The sequence below is a fragment of the Pinus tabuliformis genome, chromosome 3_2, assembly GCF_031772625.1.
Source record: "Pinus tabuliformis cultivar Carrire ecotype Pingquan chromosome 3_2, CPIR1, whole genome shotgun sequence".
Taxonomy (NCBI): Eukaryota; Viridiplantae; Streptophyta; class Pinopsida; order Pinales; family Pinaceae; genus Pinus; species Pinus tabuliformis.
Window position 1 is genome coordinate 806841618 of NC_142302.1, and position 8345 is coordinate 806849962.

An 8345-nucleotide genomic window follows, 5' to 3' on the forward strand; every position below is an offset into this window, starting at 1 on the left:
AGCGTTTGCAGAACAACAAAACCTAGAAAAATAGCCAAAGGCTCAAATAGTGGCAAGGAGCTTAGAGTGAACATTATTTGGTTTACGAAGAAGAAGAGCCCTAGGATAATAAAGGAGTAGACTATAAACAGTAAGAAGACATTGTCAAAGAAAATGCAATGGAGACAACATAAAGTAGTCAAGAAAAAATGCAATCCAATGAGGACCCTTCGAACTCAATCACAGTGGAAAACCAGCAAACCCTCCTGAAAAAATGGATCGCCTCCTGAAACCACAAGGAATAAAGTTGGAAAAGTAACTTCTTGGGTAGATTAGGCAAATGAGGAAGAATTCAAAATTAGCAACACTCATCCATTAAAGAGCGACCAATCAAAATTAGCAGAAAACACAAGTTGGATTCAAGTTGGGAAGAAGGGAAAAAAAATTTTACCAAGGAAAACAAGAAGTCAACAAAAATCACATCAAAAGTAATGAAAAATGGAATGTAATTATATTTGGTACTAGGAGATTTTTGGAAATTTGTTAACTGGAAAGGGATTGAAATTTGTATATCATGGGGTTCTCACTTAAGGGTTTGGATTGAGTCTTCATTCTCAATATCAAACCTGCAAGGAAGATTGGAAGATGTAAATGTTTTGGCCTTAACCATATTAATTTTTAATACAAATTGCTACTTTTTATTATGTGTGTGTGTGTTCATTTTTTAAAAATATGCGGTCCATTTTTTAATTAATTTTTGGTAATGAAAATTTTAAAATTTATATCCTTTTAAAATATAGAAAATCAAGTATGAGGTGTTACAGATGCATGGGAAGATAGTATACAATTTGAAAGGAAAGTATGTGCATGTACATAGGGAAGAGAGGAGAGGGTACGAGGATATGAGCCATCTTAATTTCATCATAACATATAATAACTCTCCATCACTTGATTGCCAAGCTATTATTATTGCAAGAAGTGAAGACTCACACATTAAATTAGGCAATTATGAAAGTAATTAGGTTCAAAGTTTGCTTTATTATATATCAAGAATGTATAATGGAGCTTTGAATTTTTAATGGAAATGTCATAAACATTGGCTATTTAAATGGATGCTAGTAATTACAACCAACTATGAAGGTATGCCAAAGAGGGGAGGGGTTACAGTTGTTATTGATAATATAAATTTTCATCTAACTTTGTAATCTCTAAGTGGAAAAAATGGAGGAATTAGTTTGCAAGCCTCATCGTAGGGGTGGGTCCTTGTTTGATAATTTATGATTAAAAACTTTCGAGGCTAATTTTAGGCATATAATGACACCTTTTGTAATAAAAAAATTCCAACAATAGGTCTCAACTCCTCAAAGTTGTTTTACATACTAAAATAATTTCAACACTAAGGAAATCACCTCAATTAAAGTTCATATGTAGAATTTATGCCCCCTATAAGTTGACTTATCTTATTGGAAGTTATGCCTCCTACAAATTGACCTATATTATTAACCATCATGGCACTGAGCAGATGACACATCAAATCCCTATTTCACACACACAATGGTAGTTTTGTGTTAGACTTCCAAGAATATTCTAGAGAATCCAAAACCATTATATTGGTTAAGAATTGACACATGTGAAAATACTAACCCTAACTATAGATGAAAATGAGGTTATGTTAAATAATGGGCCACTTAATGATAATACATTGCATAGATATTGAGCTAGACCCTATTATTCACAAGCCCACATACTACTCATTCATTTAGAGTAATGTCTAGAATAAAGAAAATCTCCATTGTTTCAAAAGTTTGACTGCTCGATAAAATAAGCTAGTGACAAATTGTCTCAAGATCATTTGAAGCTGAGGATGAAGCCTAATGTGTGTGTGTTGATATATAAAATACTATTACTAGTATAAATACTAGTATATACAATATATCAACATAATATTCTTGTATATGTACTGACATAATATATACATGTATACATCCTAGGATATATAATACCATATTATGTTTACAAATACATACATACATACATGTGTTGACATTCCAAACCTACTATAATATTCTCTTATCCTTAATTTTGCAGTATGTGTATCCAACAAAATTCTAATATATAAAAACAATTCAACAATTCTAGAAACTATACATAATTTTTCTACTCTTTAAGTCCACTGGTTGTCTTCTTTTGATTTCTCAACAATTTGTGTTTCTAAAGTGAAAATTCTAGGTAGATAAATAAATTATACTCTTCAATATTCCCAATCAGTATTCCCTTTCTCAACTCTTAGTTCTAAGCAGAGATTTATAGTCTTCTGAATTTTTTGAATTTACCCCTTTTTTATAGTTGTATGCCTTATACAATTATATTGATGTCAACTTCTATCGATTGTAGAGGAGAGTCTAAAAATATATAGAAAAAATATTGTAGGAAACATTGATAATAATGATGATGTTGCACTCACAACAACTCTCATATTTATGATCTAGTGTTCTAGTTAAAATCCACAACAATTTGGAAAGATGTTACATGTAATTTTTAACCAAATTGGCTACATCACAAGTTCAGTAGTTCTAGAAAAACTTATTAAATAAAAGTTATCTAGTTTGACGAGTAGATAAAATGAGTATATATAAAAACCCCCGAAAATCCCACAAAAGTGGTTTGGATAAGTGGATGGCATTACGTTGTTATAGCTTCTTGTCCAAACTATTTGGAATATGGCTAATTACTTCATTGGGTATTTTCATGTCTTCTTTTCTGATACCTTATAAAAATATCACTAGTAATATCATCTATGATAGTTTCCTTCTTTATTTTGCAAGTTCATGTGCATGAATCAATAAGGGTTAGTAAGTTGATAGCTACTAGTATCTATCATAGGCTAATGGGAATGTGAGTGAGATAAACTCTCGAGCAATAGAGGCAAAATCTAGAAAACAAAAATGGAAACTCCACTAGAGAGTGAATTTGTTAAGATTTACTTATTTATTAGAGTTGTTTTACTCTTTGATGACTTAATTGTTTGTCACTTTTTCCTTTTTCTATTTTTGGGTTGTGTTTAGGGATTATGTAGGAGTTAGAGCTAATTTTTTTCTTAAAACTTGAGATTTTGGTTCAAAACCCTCATCAACACCCTTCTATAGTGTTGAAATAATTTCCTATGCACTGAGGCAAGATTCTTAGAGCATGGAAATGCTCGAACATGTCATAGCCAGAGTGTTGAAGCCTTATTTTTTTATTTTCTAAAGAAATCAACCCTTGTATTTTGGTTTTTTTGCAAAATTTTGGGCCTAGAGATTGGATAAAACTTATATTTAACTCATTAGAACTTGTGCACAATCACCAAACCTCATATCCACTTGGTTTTGTGGTATCTTTTCTTTTCTAAAAGTGTTTTGAACTCAATCGGTTTTGATTCTAAGTGTGTCTTTGTGTGTGTGTTGATAATATGTTGGTATATATATTTGTTTATATATCTACATAATGTGTATGTAATACCTTGTTCTTATGAAAATAGAATATTTTGAGGAGACAAGTAGGTTGGTAAATATTTGGATAAATGAAAACCAAAAACAATGATTATGTAGAATCATAAAAACAACCCTACTTTAGTTGGGAACTTGGACATGACAAAACACCATATTTGTTTTCATAAATTAGACATAATTGCTTCTATTGATAATAATAACAAGATACATAACAATGACAATAAAAATTGAAAAGCATATAAATAGTGTATGTGTTAAAAATCAGGGACACCACAAAACTAATCATCTAAGATAGAAATAATTTTAATGTTTTCAACTCTCTTTATACTCTGACCCTTTAATGCAAATTGAAGAAGAATGAAAGGCAACCTTGCTTGTACATGATTTTTGCAATGAAAAGCATATTTATTGTTTGAAAGAATACGTCTATCTCTTGATGATGAACTTTTTCTTCAAAGTTCAAAATGTCGAAGTCTTTAGACATTCTACTTACAAAAAAATTTCCACTAAGTTATCCCCAATATACATTTCAAAACAAGAATATTTTGTGAATTTTTTGTCACATCTTATGTATCCATTATTATTATTATTAATGGTAATAAGACCAATAATATTTATCTTAGGGTTTATATTATTCCCTCGGGTTTTTCGTTTAATCCCTTGGGTTTATAATGTCAATCATGGTCAAACATGATTTATCAAAATCAATCCTGGTCAACCATGGTGCATCGTTACATTGTGACAAAGGTTGTTTCAATATGAAAATAAACCATGATCAACCATGGTCCAATGTCGCATTGTGAACAAGATTGTCTCGATATGAAAATCATTCATGGTCAACCATGGTCCAACATCGCATTGTGACAAGGATTGTCTGAATATGAAAATCAACCATGGTAAACAATGTTTATTTTAAGGTTTATAATATTTATCTTAGGGTTTATATAACTTGGGTTAATAATATTAATCTCTTGGGTTTAATATTATTTCGTTGGGTTCATAATCCCTTGCAGTTTTAGTATTATTCCCTTGGGTTTATTATTCCCATGGGTATATAATATCAATCCCTTAGGTTTATTATTCCCATGGGTTTATAATATCAATCCCTTAGGTTTATTAATCTAAGGGTTCATTTTCCTAGGGTTTAATATTATTCCCTTGGGTTTATTATTCCCTTGGATTTAGGGTGTCAATCCCTTGGGTTTATAATATCAATCCCTTGGGTTTATTAATCTAATGGTTCATATTCCTACAATTTAATATTATTCCCTTGGGTTTATAATCCCTTGGAATTTTAATATTAATCCCTTGGGTTTATTATTCATCTTGGTTTATAACATCAATCATGGTCAACCATGGTCAACCATGGTCCAACATAGCATTATGAGAAAGATTGTGTCAATATGAAATCAACCATGGTCAAATGTGTTTATTCAAGGGTTTATAATATTTATCTTAGGGTTTATATTATTGCCTTGGGTTTAATATTTTTCCATTCAGTTTATAATCCCTTGGGTTTTTATTATTTATCCATTCTATTTATTATTCCCTTGGTTTGATAATATAAATCATGATCAACCATTGTCAATCATAGTCAACCATGGTAACTCATGGTCAAGGATTAACAACCATGGTCAACCATATTTTATAAAATCAATCATGTTGAATCATGGTCAACCATGTTAATTTTTGAGTTTATAATATTTATCTTAGGGTTTATATGCCTTGGGTTTATAATATTATTCCCTTGGGTTTATAATCCCTTAGGGTTTTAGTAATAACCATGGTCAACCATGATCAATCATGGTCAACCATGCTCATTCATGGTGAACCATGGTCAACCATGCTCAATAATGGTCAACCATGATCCAACGTTGCATTGTGACAAAGATTATTTCAATATGAGAATCAACCATGCTCGACCATGTTCCAATGTCGCATTGTGACAAAGATTGTATTGATATGAAAATAATCCATGGTCAACCATGGTCCAACATCACATTATGACAAGGATTGTCTCAATATGAAAATAAACCATGGTCACCCATGTTTATTTTAGGGTTTATAATCCCTTGGGTTTATAATATTAATCCTAGGGCTTATAGTCCCTTGGGTTTATAATATTAATCACTCATATGTATAATAATATATTAAGGTTTATAATCTTAGAGTTTTTAGGATTAATACTAAAAAATCAAGGGATTATGGACCCAAGAGAATAATGTTAAACCCTAGGAATATGAACCCTTAGATTAATAAACCCAAGTGATTAATATTATAAACCCAAGGGAATAATATAAAACACCAAGAATATTAACGCTTGGGTTTGTAATAATAATAATCTCTTGAGTTTTTAATATTAATCCCAAGGGTTCATATTCCTAGGGTTTTCTATTATTCCCTTGGGTTTATTTATCTAAGGGTTTATATTCCTAGGGTTTAATATTATTCCCTTTGGCTTTTAGTACTAATCCCTTGGGTTTATTATTCGCTTGTATTTATAATATCAATCATGGTCAACCATGTTTTATAAAATTAATCATGTTCAACCATGGTCAACTATGGTCCAATGTCGCATTATCACAAAGATTGTCTCAATATGAAAATCAACCATGTTCCAACGTCGCATTGTGACAAAGATTCTCTAGATATGAAAATCAATCATGGTCAACCATGATCCAACGTTGCATTGTGACAAGGGTTGTTTCAATATTAAAATCAAACATGGTCAACCATGTTTATTTTAGGGTTTATAATCCCTTGGGTTTATAATATTGATACCTCATATGTATAATAATATATTACAGATTATAATCTTAGAGTTTTTAGGATTAATACTAGAAACCCAAGGGATTATAAACCGAGAGGAATAATATTAAACCTTAGGAATATGAACCATTAGATTAATAAACCCAAGGGAATAATATTAAACCCCATGAATATTAATGCTTGGATTTGTAATATTAATAATCTCTTTTGTTTTTAATATTAATCCCAAGGATTTTTAATATTAATGTGTTAGGTTCATCGATTTGTTAGGATTGTAATATTAATAATCCCTTGGGTTTTTAATATTAATTCCTTGGGTCTATTAATTCCTTGGTTTAATGATGCTTTGGGTTTATAATATTAATCACATTGGTTTCTTAATTCCTTGAGTTTATAATATTAATAATCCCTGGGGGCTATAATTCCTTGACTTTATAATATTAATCCTTTTGGTTTAATATTATTCCCTTGGGTTTATAATATTAATTTTTGATATATATAATAATATATTAGAGTTTATAATCTTCAAGTTTTCTATATTAATCTTAGATTTGATATATTAATATATTTTTTTTTTCCCAAAGAAAAAAATTGAACTTTTTATTAAAATAAAAAGTTACATAGCATATGCATTAAGCATTCAATTTGGCTGTGTGAAAGAAGATCATACAGCCTGCAATATACAGCACTGCCTAAAAGCAGAAAAAGAAAGAGCTGCTCCAATTTTCCGGAGTGCAGCCAAAAAGGAAGCCCAGCTGGCCTAAGTCTTCCTGCCCTTCTTCTTCTCCACTTTTCGCCAACCATCCATGTTGGGAAGGGAGTCAATTACAGCTAGCTGGTTTTCCATCGTACTCATTGGTTGCTCCTTATCTGAATCCGATCCTTCAGGACTGTGACTTCGTTTGTTACCGCTTATTTCCAGCTGGAGCTCTTGTTCCTTTTCCTCATTAATCTCCTTGTCCTTATTGTCCTGATTTTTATCCTTTGCTGTATTTTGTTCTTCTTTCTTTTCTGTAGTTGCCTTCTTAAATACGGCGTCTATGTTCTGCCATCCTTTCGGCTTCCTTTGCTGTTGCTTGCTCTTGTTGAGGCTTGGACATGCATTGTACAGATGACCTGTTTGTTGACATCCCCGGCATTTGAAGGCTGTATTCTCATAGTCCAATGGTTGTTTCCATTGTGTATTATTGAAATTCAGGATGATGCTCTCAGGTAGTCCTCGGCTGAGATCTACCTCGACACATATTCTGGCAAAAGTAAATATTCCTTTTATGTGTCTCTCTCCGTCTATCTTTAACATTCTCCCCAGGGTATTTCCAATTGCTATTAGAACCTTTGAATGCCAAAAATGTAAAGGAAGATTATGCAGCCTAACCCATACTGGCATCCTTGATACCACCATGGTGTTAGCATCAAAATCAGGAAACCAAGGGGTAATGAAAAGTCCAGCACTGCCCCAGAACCATGGCCCTTGGTTGAGAACTGTTTCCTTTTCTTCCTCTGTATCAAAACATACTATAAAAAACCCTTTAGGGTATAGGTAGATTTGGCACTTTTTTGTCCAAACCGAGTGGATCCATTGATACAATGCATCAGTTCTAGGCCAAAAGCCATTAAATCTACAAATAACTGCATTTTTTTGTAGATCTGAATATATATTTTTTACCTCTGGTATTTCGATGGAGATAGATGGGCTCTCCGGCATTTGATCTACAATGTACTGCCCTGGAGATTCAGTGACAGCTGTGGGGTTTTTTCCTTTTCCCTTCACTGCTTCCTTAAAAGACCCTTTGCTTTGCGAGCTAGTTCCAGCGTCTTCGGCTCCTCCTCGTAATCTCATATTGAGAATGATTGTGGAGCCTGGCTTGATGTTGTATTCTTGCATGGTTCTGCATTCCTGCAGCGATCTGCCCTCATTTAACAGGTGTTGTTCCTCTGCCGGGTAGCCAGTCTGATCGACGATATTATTCTTCAAATCTGAAACCTTGTCGCTGTCATAAGTCCAGATCACGATTGTGGTTCCTTTTGGCGTCTTAACAAAGATTTGAAACCCGGACCTGGCAATCTGGGTTGGCTCGTTTCTTGTCAGATCTGAGCCATCAAACT